The following is a 12,691-nucleotide window of genomic DNA, read 5'->3' on the forward strand; positions in this document are numbered from 1 at the left end:
GTACGTGAGGACATTAACCATTTAACTGCCGAATTAAACCAGCCCTGAGCATCAATCGCCTCAGTTACTGGGGGAATGAGCACTGACTTTCCAACGTTACATTTAACATTGTAAATCTGCAGCAGATACACCCGTTATATTCTTAGATACAGAAAGGACCATTCCTGTGCTGTAGTTGCTATAAAGGTTGTTCTTTCCTCATTTTCAGCTTGTTCTCTGATGATAATATATATCCCCTCCCCGGGATGGAAGTGCCCGAGCGAAAGTGTTTGAAGATTGTTTATGGTGATAATTCCGAGGGCAGATTGCAATATTTCCCTTTTTCTGTCTAATCTGCCCCTCGGAGTTATCACCACCATCTGCTCTCCAACAATTTCACTCGGACAGTTCCATCTCAGGATGGGGATATTTATTACTGTCGAATAACCACCTTGAAAATGAGGAAAATGTAACCTTCATAACAGCTACAGCACGGGGGTGATCTTCACTGTATAGTTTAATTCGTCTGTTAAATGTTTGATATCCTCACGTACAGAAACAGCCACCTCTCAGCTCACTGACAAGGCACTGGCTCTTGGGCCCTGGGCTCAACGTGCAAACATCAGGAAATCGATGGGAAATTTAGCAAACACTATCCAGATGGAAATGTAACAATGTATTTCTAACCATGTGTCTGTTTTACTGAACCTCCCTGCAACAGTTAAATCTATAACCAACTGTGTCCACACGTGAACTGGGAGCCAATTGTCAAACCGCTACACTTTGAATTGTGCAGAAAGGCCACTTCCTGTTCTGAAGTGAATGAGGAATGTTTGAGTTGAAATCCACCCTGAGGGCGGGCAGCAACTTTCACACAGAGGGCGGAGCTCTGGAGTCTCTCAGAGCAAGGATCTGATCAAATTCACAATTTGTGACTTGATCAAATAAAAAAGTACTGATTAGTTGTAGTGAAATAACAAGGATATAACTTGCGAAATCTACACGGAAATAGAGACAGAAAATTGTTGTGGGATCAGGGTAAGGCTAACATAGATTCTAAGAATAATTTCTGTGTTTTATTTAATTTCTCCCTTTATTTCCAGCCTCCCCTAAAGCCTATTTCCAGCCGGCTGATGCGTTCTCCAGCACCGGGGATGCAGCTGTTCTGTGAGTGTGAGCAAAGACTGTGACTGAGGGAGGTCCATTTTACACCGGGGATTTCAGGGTTAAACGCACTCCTTTTATCCAACAGTATCCCGACAGACACATTTTGAAGTGGTTGCTGGACAGAAAGCAGGAATGCAAACTTTTGGAATTTACCTCATCCTAGATAGGTGGTGTCTCCACCCTATTTCAGAATTCACAGTCCAAACGTACAGACTAGTGCCCTTCTAATGCGTTATAATTCTTTTTGTGTAATACGCTCAGTATTCCGTTTGGCATCCAATAGTTTTAACGGACCAAAGATGGGAACAGAAGTTCAGACCGAACAAAAAGTTCAGCTCAGTAAAAGGTAAACTCGCGAGAGACATCAAAACAGAATGTGAAAGCTTCTATAGGATTGCAAAAATGGAAAGATTTGCGAAAGTAAATGTGGGATCCTTAAAGGCTGAGAAAAGCATGTTATGAGCTGCACTGTTGTGGGGCAGTACTGAGGGAGAGCTGTATTGTCGGGGGAAGCACTGAGGGTGAGCTGTACTGTCGGGGGCAGTACTGAGGGAGAGCTGTACTGTTGCGGGAAGCACTGAGGGAGAGCTGTACTGTCGGTGGCAATACTGAGGGAGAGCTGTACTGTCGCGGGAAGCACTGAGGGAGAGCTGTACTGTCGGGGGCAATACTGAGGGAGAGCTGTATTGTCGGGGGAAGCACTGAGGGAGAGCTGTACTGTCGGGGGCCGTACTGAGGGAGAGCTGTATTGTCGGGGGAAGCACTGAGGGAAAGCTGTACTGTCGGGGGCAATACTGAGGGAGAGCTGTACTGTCGCGGGAAGCACTGAGGGAAAGCTGTACTGTCGGGGGCAATACTGAGGGAGAGCTGTACTATCCAGGGACAGTACTGAGGGAGAGCTGCACTGTCGGGGGCAGTACAGAGGGAGAACTGCACTATCCGGGGACAGTACTGAGGGAGAGCTGTACTGTCGGGGACAGTACTGAGGGAGAGCTGTACTGTCGGGGGCAGTACTGAGGGAGAGCTGTACTATCCGGGGACAGTACTGAAGGAGAGCTGTACTATCCGGGGACAGTACTGAGGGAGAGCTGTACTGTCGGGGGCAGTACTGAGGGAGAGCTGTACTATCCAGGGACAGTACTGAGGGAGAGCTGTACTATCCGGGGACAGTACTGAGGGAGAGCTGCACTGTCGGGGGCAGTACTGAGGGAGAGCTGTACTGTCGGGGCCAGCACTGAGGGAGAGCTGTAATGTTGGGGGGTTGTGCTGAGGGGGAACTGTACTAGAGGGGGTAGTACTGAGGGAGAGCTGTACTGTCCGGGTCAGTACTAAGGGAGAGCTGTACTGTGGGGGGCTGTACTGAGGGAGAGCTGTACTGTCGGGGGGCTGTACTGAGGGAGAGCTGCAATGTCGAGGTCAGTACTGAGGGAGAGCTGTACTGTCAGGGACAGTACTGAGGGAGAGCTGAACTGTCGGGGTCAGTACTGAGGGAGAGCTCTATTGTCGGGGGCAGTACTGAGGGTGAACTGTACTGTCGGGGGCAGTACTGAGGGAGAGCTCTTTTGTCGGGGGCTGTACTGAGGGTGAACTGTACTGTCGGGGGCAGTACTGAGGGAGAGCTACACTGTGGGGGGCAGCACTGAGGGAGAACTGTACTGTTGACGCAGTACTGAGGGAGAGCTGTACTGTGGGGACAGGACTGAGGGAGAGCTGTATTGTCGGGGGCAGTACTGACAGAGAGTTGTACCGTCGGGGGCAGTACTGATGGAGAACTGTACTGTCGGGGATCAGTGCTGAGGGGGAGCTGTACTGGCGTGGTAGTACTGAGGGAGAGCTGTACTCTCAGGGCCAGCACTGAGGGAGAGCTGTACTCTCGGGGGCAGCGCTGAGGGAGAGCTGTACTGGCGGGAGTAGTACTGAGGGAGAGCTGTATTGTCGGGGCCAGCACTGAGGGAGAGCTGTACTGTCGGGGGCAGTACTGAGGGAGAGCTGTACTGTCGGGGCCAGCACTGAGGGAGAGCTGTATTGTCGGGGGCAGTACTGAGGGAGAGCCGTACTCTGGGGGGTTATACAGATGGAGAGCTGTACTGTCGGGGTCAGTACTGAGCGAGAGCTGTACTGTCGGGGTCAGTACTGAGGGAGACCTGTACTGTCAGGGGGCAGTACTGAGGGAGAGCTGTACTGTCGGGGGCCGTACTGAGGAGAGCTGTACTGTCGGGGTCAGTACTGAGGGAGGGCTGTACTGTCATGGGGCAGTGCTGAGGGAGAACTGTACTGTCGGGGGCAGTACTGAGGGAGAATTGCACTGTCGGGGTCAGTACTGAGGGAGAGCTGTTATGTTGGGGCAGTACTGAGGGGGAGCTGCACTGTCGGGTCAGTACTGAGGGAGAGCTGCACTTTCGGGGGCAGCACTGATGGTGAGCTGTACTGTCGGGGGAAGTACTGAGGGAGAGCTGCACTATCGGGGGCAGTACTGAGGGAGAGCTGCACTGTCGGGGGCAGCACTGAGGGTGAGCTGTACTGTCGGGGGCAGTACTGAGGGAGAGCTGTACTGTCGGTGTCAGTACTCAGGGGGAGCTGCATTTTTAGGGTCAGTACTGATGGAGGTCTGTACTGTTGGGGCAGTAGAAAGAGGGAGCTCACTGTCGGGGCAGTACTGAGGGAGAGCTGTACTGTTGGGGTCAGTAATGAGGGAGAGCTGTACTGTCGGGTCAGTACTGAGGGGGTGCTGTACTGTTGGGGGCAGTACTGATGGAGAGCTGTACTGTCGGGGTCAGTACTGAGGGAGAGCTGTATTGTCGGGGGGCAGTGCTGAGTTAGAGCTGTACTGTCGGTTCAGTACTGAGGGAGAACTGTATTGTCGGAGGCAGTACTGAGGGGGAGCTGTATTGTCAGGGGCTTTTCTGAGGGACAGCTGTACTGTCGGGGGCAGTACTGAGGGAGATCTGTACTGTCGGGGGCATTACTGAGGGACAGCTGTACTATCGGGGTCAGTACTGAAGGAATGCTGTACTGTTGGGGCAGTACTGAGGGAAAGCTGCCATATCGACATCCCAGTACTGAAGAAGCTCTAGGCTACCGTATGGCTAATACTGAGTACTGCTGCACTTGATGCAGTACAGCAGTGTCCAACCCATAAAAGTAATGATTAGTTTAGGGATGTACTAAATCGTAAAAGTCGCGCGATATAAATGCAATACTTTCTTTATTTTCACCCCATGTTTGGCGCTCTGCTCTCTTGTTCTAAACATGTTGTCACTTTGCTCTTCGGATTTTGAATCTTTTAAAAGATCCGCTCGGAGCCTTCTCCTGCCTTCTGGAATGAAACACTGATGGAAATGCGGAAGTAACGAGAAAGGAAATAAAGAATGTGGAGTCTGTGCACTCAGTGACACCAGGTATATGAGGGAGAAACCTGCTGCCAGGACCTTTGTGAAGCAAAGAGTACATTTCATTTCTGGGACAAGGAACTGAGGCCCTGAGCTCCAGTGAAAGGCAGAGAGTGGAGAGAGTGAGAGTGAGGGAAGATGTGAATTCTGACTGAGCACAGATACACCCCAGAAATGGGGAGAAGACACCAGGAGCAGGTGACACCTGTCGAAGAGGGCGGCCGGCTGAACCCCAATGAATGCACACTTGCTGTGTTCAGCCGGAGCTTCCGATTTCAATTCATTGATGCCTGAATATTCAGTGCGTACTTTATTCAACTCCCTGAAGCAAAGTGTCACATTTTCGAGATCACAATACCTCTATTTTAATATCTGCATAAGAATTATATCCGGAGCTTGGATCAGATGATAAGGTTAGAACCACCCTGGCCATGAGGAGGTTGGAATTATATCCGGAACTAGGATCAGATGATGAGGTTAAAACCACCCTGGCCATGAGGAGGTTGGAATTATATCCGGAACTAGGATCAGATGATGAGGTGTAAAACCACCCTGGCCATGAGGAGGTTGGAATTATATCCGGAACTTGGATCAGATGATAAGGTTAAAACCACCCTGGCCATGAGGAGGTTGGAATTATATCCGGAACTTGGATCAGATGATAAGGTTAGAACCACCCTGGCCATGAGGAGGTTGGAATTATATCCGGAACTTGGATCAGATGATAAGGTTAAAACCACCCTGGCCATGAGGAGGTTGGAATTATATCCGGAACATGGATCAGATGATAAGGTTAGAACCACCCTGGCCATGAGGAGGTTGGAATTATATCCGGAACTTGGATCAGATGATAAGGTTAAACCACCCTGGCCATGAGGAGGTTGGAATTATATCCGGAACTAGGATCAGATGATGAGGTGTAAAACCATCCTGGCCATGAGGAGCTTGGCTCGGTGTCCGTACAGGCGGCTGATACTGAGCTCAATCCTGTATGGACTCTATGTAACTTTCCTTTGTCGATAATAGTGCAAGAGAGAAATTCCGCTTGTAAACTACTGGAAAACAGTTAAACTAAAGCCAATTTATGATGCGCGATATGAATTCCTCAATCTGTCAGAGGAGAACTTGAGTTGTTCGAAGATAATTAGTGGTGACTCGGAGGCCGTTCAAAACGTTCTTTTAAACTCGATCACAATCGCAAACAAAAATAAAGCCTTCACTGAAAGCGATTACTTAACAGTGACCCGAGACTGAGATTTATTTGCTAAAAACCGCAAATATATCACATTCCCCTTAAGTGCCGAGGAACGTGATTTCCCTCTGGCCTATTCTATGGTGGTCAATGAAAATATCGAGATGTTTGAGAGGCTCCTGAGAGGCATTTACGCTCCTCAGAATATTTACTGTGTCCACGTGGACAGGAAGCCTGCAAAGCCGTTTCACTCGGCGGTCCAGGCCATCGCTTCCTGTTTCACTCCGCAGTCCAGGCCATCGCTTCCTGTTTCACTCGGCGGTCCAGGCCATCGCTTCGTGTTTCCCTCGGCGGTCCAGGCCATCGCTTCCTGTTTCACTCGGCGGTCCAGGCCATTGCTTCCTGTTTCACTCAGCGCTCCAGGCCATCGCTTCCTGTTTCACTCGGCAGTCCAGGCCATCGCTTCCTCTTTCACTCAGTGGTCCAGGTCATCGCTTCCTGTTTCACTCGGCGGTCCAGGCCATCGCTTCCTGTTTCACTCGGCAGTCCCGGCCATCGCTTCCAGTTTCACTCGGCAGTACCGGCCATCGCTTCCTATTTCACTCGGCAGTCCAGGCCATTGCTTCCTGTTTCACTCGGCGGTCCAGGCCATTGCTTCCTGTTTCACTCGGCGGTCCAGGCCATTGCTTCCTGTTTCACTCGGCGGTCCAGGCCATTGCTTCCTGTTTCACTCGGCGGTCCAGGCCATTGCTTCCTGTTTCACTCGGCGGTCCCGGCCATCGCTTCCTGTTTCACTCGGCGGTCCAGGCCATTGCTTCCTGTTTCACTCGGCGGTCCAGGCCATTGCTTCCTGTTTCACTCGGCGGTCCCGGCCATTGCTTCCTGTTTCACTCGGCGGTCCAGGCCATCGCTTCCTGTTTCACTCGGCGGTCCCGGCCATCGCTTCCTGTTTCACTCGGCGGTCCAGGCCATCGCTTCCTGTTTCACTCCGCGGTCCAGGCCATCACTTGTGTTAGGGTTAGGGTTAGGGTTTCACTAATGTCTTTGTAGTCTGAAAATCGGAGACGGTGATGTACGCCTCATGGTCCAGAGTTCAGTCTGATCTGAACTGTATGGAAGAGCTGCTGTGGAGTTCTGTCCCGTGGAGATACCTCATCAATGTTTGTGGAAAAGACTATCCAATAAAAAGCAACTGGGAGATAGTCAATAGTCTCATGGCCATGAACGGCTCAAATGTTATGGTATCTGTACCTCCACCGGAATACAAACAGGTACATGGTCCAGCTTCATGTCAGTGTCCATCAATTCATCCTGATTTTTCTACCATCCATCCATCCATCCATTCATTCATCATGGTTTTTCATCCATCCATCCATCCATTCATCCATCCACCCATGCATACAGCCATCTCTCCCTCCACCCTCCCTCACTCCCTCCCACCCTCACACTCGTTCAATCATTCACTGCATCCAGTGTTCTTTCCATCCAGTTTACTCGCACTAACACAGTTATCGTTCCTTGATTAATGTCGCCTAAGTTGTAGATCAGTAGCTTTCTCACCAATATATTGGCTTCGTTAAACACAGATGGCAGTGACCACGTGGGCTGCACTGCCCAGGAGGTAGCGGTTGCTGTTAAATGTAGTAATAAGTAACTGAATAGATATTTGAAGGATTAAAACATGCTCATTATCAGACTGTAGAGCCACTACACAAGAGGTGAAGCTCAAGGGTTGTGAACCTGTCCCTCAGGTGGACTCACATCTCCTGCTTCACTGCATTGGACAGTCAAGTGCTGACCTGAATCTCCAGTTAGATTTCCTCAAGCCCGACATCGGATGTATGAAATCACGTGGTATGTGCACGGGAATAGAAGGATGACATCATACTTAATGTATTGGCCTCTCTTCCCGGGCAACTGAAGGTGTGGCAGATGAACATTGGCTGTTTCCTACATTGTTTTTAAAGCCCTGACATAATTTCCTTTTAGGTGTGATTGTTGATTGGCTTGTTTTATGTCACATGTCTAAATGCAATACTTGCAGGGGACAGGAACGATTCTAAATAACCAATCTGAGCTAATCTGGTGACATATTTCCCTGTTTTGAGCAGCACTAGTTACCAACAATTTCCAAGCAAAATTTATACAAGCAAACAACGTAGATACAGTTTAAAGTCATTGAGACAATGAATGTTTATCGTTACTGATGCTGGTTGTGGTGTGTCAGGAAAATGAGAATTAAGTTGGAAACTGAGTAACAATTGCTCTTGGTGTTGACTTTCAGAGATGTTGGAAATTTGATTATGATGTCTGGAAGATTATGATGAGAATAGATCGAAAGAAGAGCCCACCACCCATACGCAGTGACATGTTTGTGGGGAGAGCATACATTCTGGTCACCAGGGAATTTGTGAGTATTTTGTTTGTGAACCCGGAAATCCAGGCATTTTTCAAGTGGTCGGAGGATACCTACAGCCCCGATGAACACATCTGGGCAGCACTGCAGAGAATGCCTGAGGTACCCGTTTCCATTCCATACACTCCTGGGCACCACAGTGGTGACACAGCAGCCCTCACTCGAGCAGTGAAGTGATCATTTCAAGCTGGTGATACAATGAAAAGAGTTTTATATTCGCCTTGTACAGGAAGGTATCACCATCAGATCTGTGTATATGGGTCTGGAGAACTCCATTGGGTCATCCAACAGAAACCCTTGTTCGCCAATAAGTTTCAGCCAGAAGTAGACAACACAGCTTTGCAATGTATGGAGGAATGTGTCAGGCACAGAGCGATTCATGGAACAGGAACTTACTAATGAAACTCAGAGGAACGTATCCTATCTCACACATATTCCCCTTCACCCATCGCCCCGATGCTTGCTGACTTACATGGCTGCCATTACGGCAATGCCTCGATTTAAAATGTGCACGCTTTTTTTCAAATTCTTCCATGTTTCGCCCCTCCATATCTCTGTAATCTCCTTCAGTGCTACAACCCTCCGAGGTCTCTACTATCTTGCAATTCCTGCCTCTTTCAGAATCCCATGCTTTCAATTGCCTGGAACCTATGATTTGGAATCTGTTCCATCAGCCGCTCTGCTTCTGCACTTCTCTCTCCTCCTTGAAGATGCTGCTTGAAACCTAACTCTTTGAGCAAGATTTTGGTCCCCGGTGCGAAAATCAACTTCCGTGTCTCGGTATTAATTTGATAATGCTCCTGTGCAGTGTCTTGGGAAGTTTGACTACTTTAAATGCGCTAGATAATTGCAAGTTTTTGCTGTTGTTCACACTGCAGCATTCTTCTTCATATAGACCTGACATATCAAATTGGCAAAGATTGTCTGGAGGATGAGTTCTTAGTCTGCATTCGGGACATAGTAATAAGAAAGAGGAGCAGGAGTAGGCCATTTGGCCGTTTGAAACTGCACCGCTATTCAGTAAGATCATGGCTGATCTTCTACCTCAAATCCACTGTCCTGCACTATCCCCATATCCCTTGATTCCATTATTATCCAAAAATCTTCAAAGAATTCCTAGGACAATACGTCATGTGATCAAACAGGGAATAGGCTATTTTAGATCGTGTATTGTGTAATGAGACAGGGTGAAATAGCATTCTCATAGTAAAGGAACCCCTGCGGCAGAGTGATCATAATATGATATAATTTCACAAAGGGCCGTATTTTGCGAACCCTACGGGTAGCTACGAGTTGTGTACACACCAAAAGTGGCTGCGCACTTTCCAGGTTTAAGTATGTGATGCGCATGCACTAAAACACGGATCTTGTGATCTGTCAAGATTCCTCTTGACAGATTATCTGCATCCCCGGGAAAAAGGCCTTCACAGGTGGAGAGTTCCGCTATTTGCCCACCGTCCGCCCGCTGAATGCCTGTGAAATTCTTATGCCTGGTAAATGAAGTGATAAGGCCTGCTTATACATGGATAAGAGCTTTAAAAAATAGAACAAGTATTTTTAAATTAAATTTTGGTTTAAAGTATTTAATTAAATGGCTTTTGAATTCTCTGAAAATATGCATTTTTAAACATTTATTTTAAGTGTTTGAATATTATGTAAGTGATCCCCATTCACACTTATGGGGATTCCGTATGTACGGAACTCCCATAAATATGAATGGGGATTCCCTTCTGTTATTGGATGGGCTTGCCGATCCTAGGTATTCTCATTTATCCCAGCGGCACACGTGGCTCGCAAGCACCCCTCAGATACATGGGCCTCTACCCACGGATACTGGAAGAAGCCTAGGAGTGCAAGTCACCGCATCTCCCAGACCACCAGATAAGTTTGAGGATTTTTTACAGGTTGAAGGCATCTGCCAGTGGGAAGCCTCTGACCGCAAATGTTGGGCCATTAAGTTTGACAGTGACTTGACTAAGTCCGAATCTGAAGTCTTACATATGTATGAAGGGCGAGTTGGCTAAGGTACATTGGAAAAATTGATGAAAAGTTCCGGTGGTAGATCAGCAGTCGCTAGCATTTAAAGAAATATTTCATAATTCTCAACAAAAATACATTCCATTGAGAAACAAAATGCTACATGTGAAAAGTGATCCATCCGTGGATAACTGAAGAAGCTAAGGATGGCATTAGATTGAATGAAAAAGCTTATAATGTTACGAAGAATTGTAGAAAGCCTGAGGATTGGTTAGTTTCAGAAACCTGCAAAGGTTGACCAGAAAATGGATAAAAAGGAAAAAAATGATATATGAGGGAAAGCTAGCAAGTAATATAAAAATAGATTGTAAAACTTATAAAACTGTGTAAAAAGTAAGAGAGCAGCAAAAGTAAAAATTGATCCCTTAGAGGCTGAAACAGGAGATATATTACGGGGAATAAGGAAATGGCAGAAATGTTAAAAAAATATTTTGTATCTGTCTTCACGTTAGAAGACAGAAAAAGCATACCAAACATGGAGGGCAACCAAATGTAACATGAGGGTGAGGAACTTAATGTAATTAATATAAGTAGAGAAAAAGTACGAGAGAATCTAATGGAACTAAAAGCCGACAAACCCCCTGGACCTGGCGGCCTACATCCTAGGGTTCTAAAAGAGTTGGCTGCAGAGATAGTGGGTGCATTGGTTTAGATCTTCCAAAATTCCCTAGATTCTAGAACGGGCCCAATGGATTGGAATGTAGCAAATGTAACACCGCTATTCCAGAAAGGAGGAAGAGAGAAAACAGGGAACTACAGGCCAGTAAGCCTGAAGTCAGTCGTCTATAAATGCTTAGAAAATTTTAACATGATTAGGCAGAGTCAACGTGGTTTGATGAAAGGGAGATTGTGTTTGACATATTCAGTAGAGTTATTTGAGGAGGTAAATAGTAGGGTAGATAAAGGGGAACCAGTGAATGTAGTATATTTGGATTTCCAAAAGGAATTCGATAAGGTGCCAAATAAAAAATGATTACACAAGATGAGCGCTCATGGGGTTGGGGGTAGTATTATAGCATGGATAAAAGAATGTTTAACGGACAGAAAACAGAGAGTTTGATAAACGTGTCTTTTCAGGCTGGCAGGCTTTAACTAGTGGGGTGTCACATGGATCAGTGCTGGGACCTCAACTTGCTGATAATAAAATGCTAGGTGGGACAGTAAACTGTGTGTGTTAGATCCGTGTGTTAATGGAGACACGGAATGCAGGAGTTGATTTAACAAGTGTTTACTGAACAAAGTCTGGAGGTGAACTAACTACACAAGACGCTATACAGGCTTATATACCCGAGTGGTTACTACTGGTACTACAGTATACAGGGGCTTCAAAAACATAGTTCCTCTTAAAGGTACATACACTACAATTCCTCCCCTTTTAGATAAGTAGTACATAACATTTTAAGTAATCATTAAATAACATTTTTACAAGAACAATAATATACACATTTGCTGAAGTTAATCAATGACAAATTCAGTCTCTCTGGAGGCTTCCTGATTCGGTCCGGATAATGCCTCGGTGGTGTAGTAGGTTCTTTTGGCAACGTCAATTCGGCTTCAATGCCAGTGTCGGGTTCATCTGGTTCCAGTATCACCGGATCGGAGGTAGATACTATGGGTATCTCTGCTTCATCACTAGGCGTATAGAGTTGTGGTTTAGGTTGTCCTTTTTCGGATGGCTCTATGATCTGGTCAGCATGGCGCCTTATTATGCTTTCTCCAATGTCCACGGTATACATCAGTGGTCCTAGTCATGTGCAAATAGTTCCAGGCTGCCATTTCTCGGTACGGTAGTCCCGGGCCAAACCTGGTTGACCTATCTGGAAGGTTCTAGTTGGCCTTTCATTCATGCTTTGAAATTGCTGGTTCTCTACGTCCCTTCTGATGTTTGGCTTGACCAAATCCAGCCGGCATCTTAGGCTTCTATTGAAAAACATTATGGCGGGGGTTTGGTTTGTAACCACATGTGTTGCATTCCTGTACGCAAACAAGAAGTTAGCTACCTTATGTTGTAGATTTATGTCTTCATTACCCATGGCCTTTATGGCCTTCTTGAAGGTCTGGACAAACCTTTCAGCCAATCCATTGGTGGCGGGATGGTATGGGGCGGACATGTAGTGCTTAACCCCATTGTTTTTTAAGAACTTCCTGAATTCTTCGGATACAAATTGCGGTCCATTATCAGAACAGATCTGTTCAGGCAGCCCATTCCTGGCGAATATGGTCCTTAATACTGTGATGGTTTTTTCCGTGGTGGTGGAGGACATCTTTATTACCTCTGGCCACTTGGAGTGTGCATCCACCGCGATTAAGAACATTGAGTCCATAAATGGACCAGCAAAGTCGATATGTACCCTTTGCCATGGAGATGAGGGCCACTCCCATGGATGTAGAGGGGCTTGTGGTGGGGCGTTTTGGACCTTCTGGCATCCTAGACAGCTCTTGGTCATTTCTTCGATGTCTCCATCGATACCTGGCCACCACACAAACGCTCTGGCTAAGTTCTTCATTTTC

At 47.0% G+C, this 12,691-nt stretch overlaps 1 pseudogene; it reads left to right on the forward strand.

Annotated features, from left to right (window-relative positions):
* The first annotated feature begins 5,867 nt into the window (after positions 1-5,867).
* LOC147092697 (beta-1,3-galactosyl-O-glycosyl-glycoprotein beta-1,6-N-acetylglucosaminyltransferase 3-like) lies at positions 5,868-8,542 on the forward strand (annotated as a pseudogene).
* The last annotated feature ends 4,149 nt before the right edge of the window (positions 8,543-12,691 follow it).

The sequence above is a fragment of the Somniosus microcephalus genome, unplaced genomic scaffold (assembly GCF_052327205.1).
Source record: "Somniosus microcephalus isolate GS21.2 unplaced genomic scaffold, FLI_Smic_1.0 unresolved_chr2, whole genome shotgun sequence".
Taxonomy (NCBI): domain Eukaryota; kingdom Metazoa; phylum Chordata; class Chondrichthyes; order Squaliformes; family Somniosidae; genus Somniosus; species Somniosus microcephalus.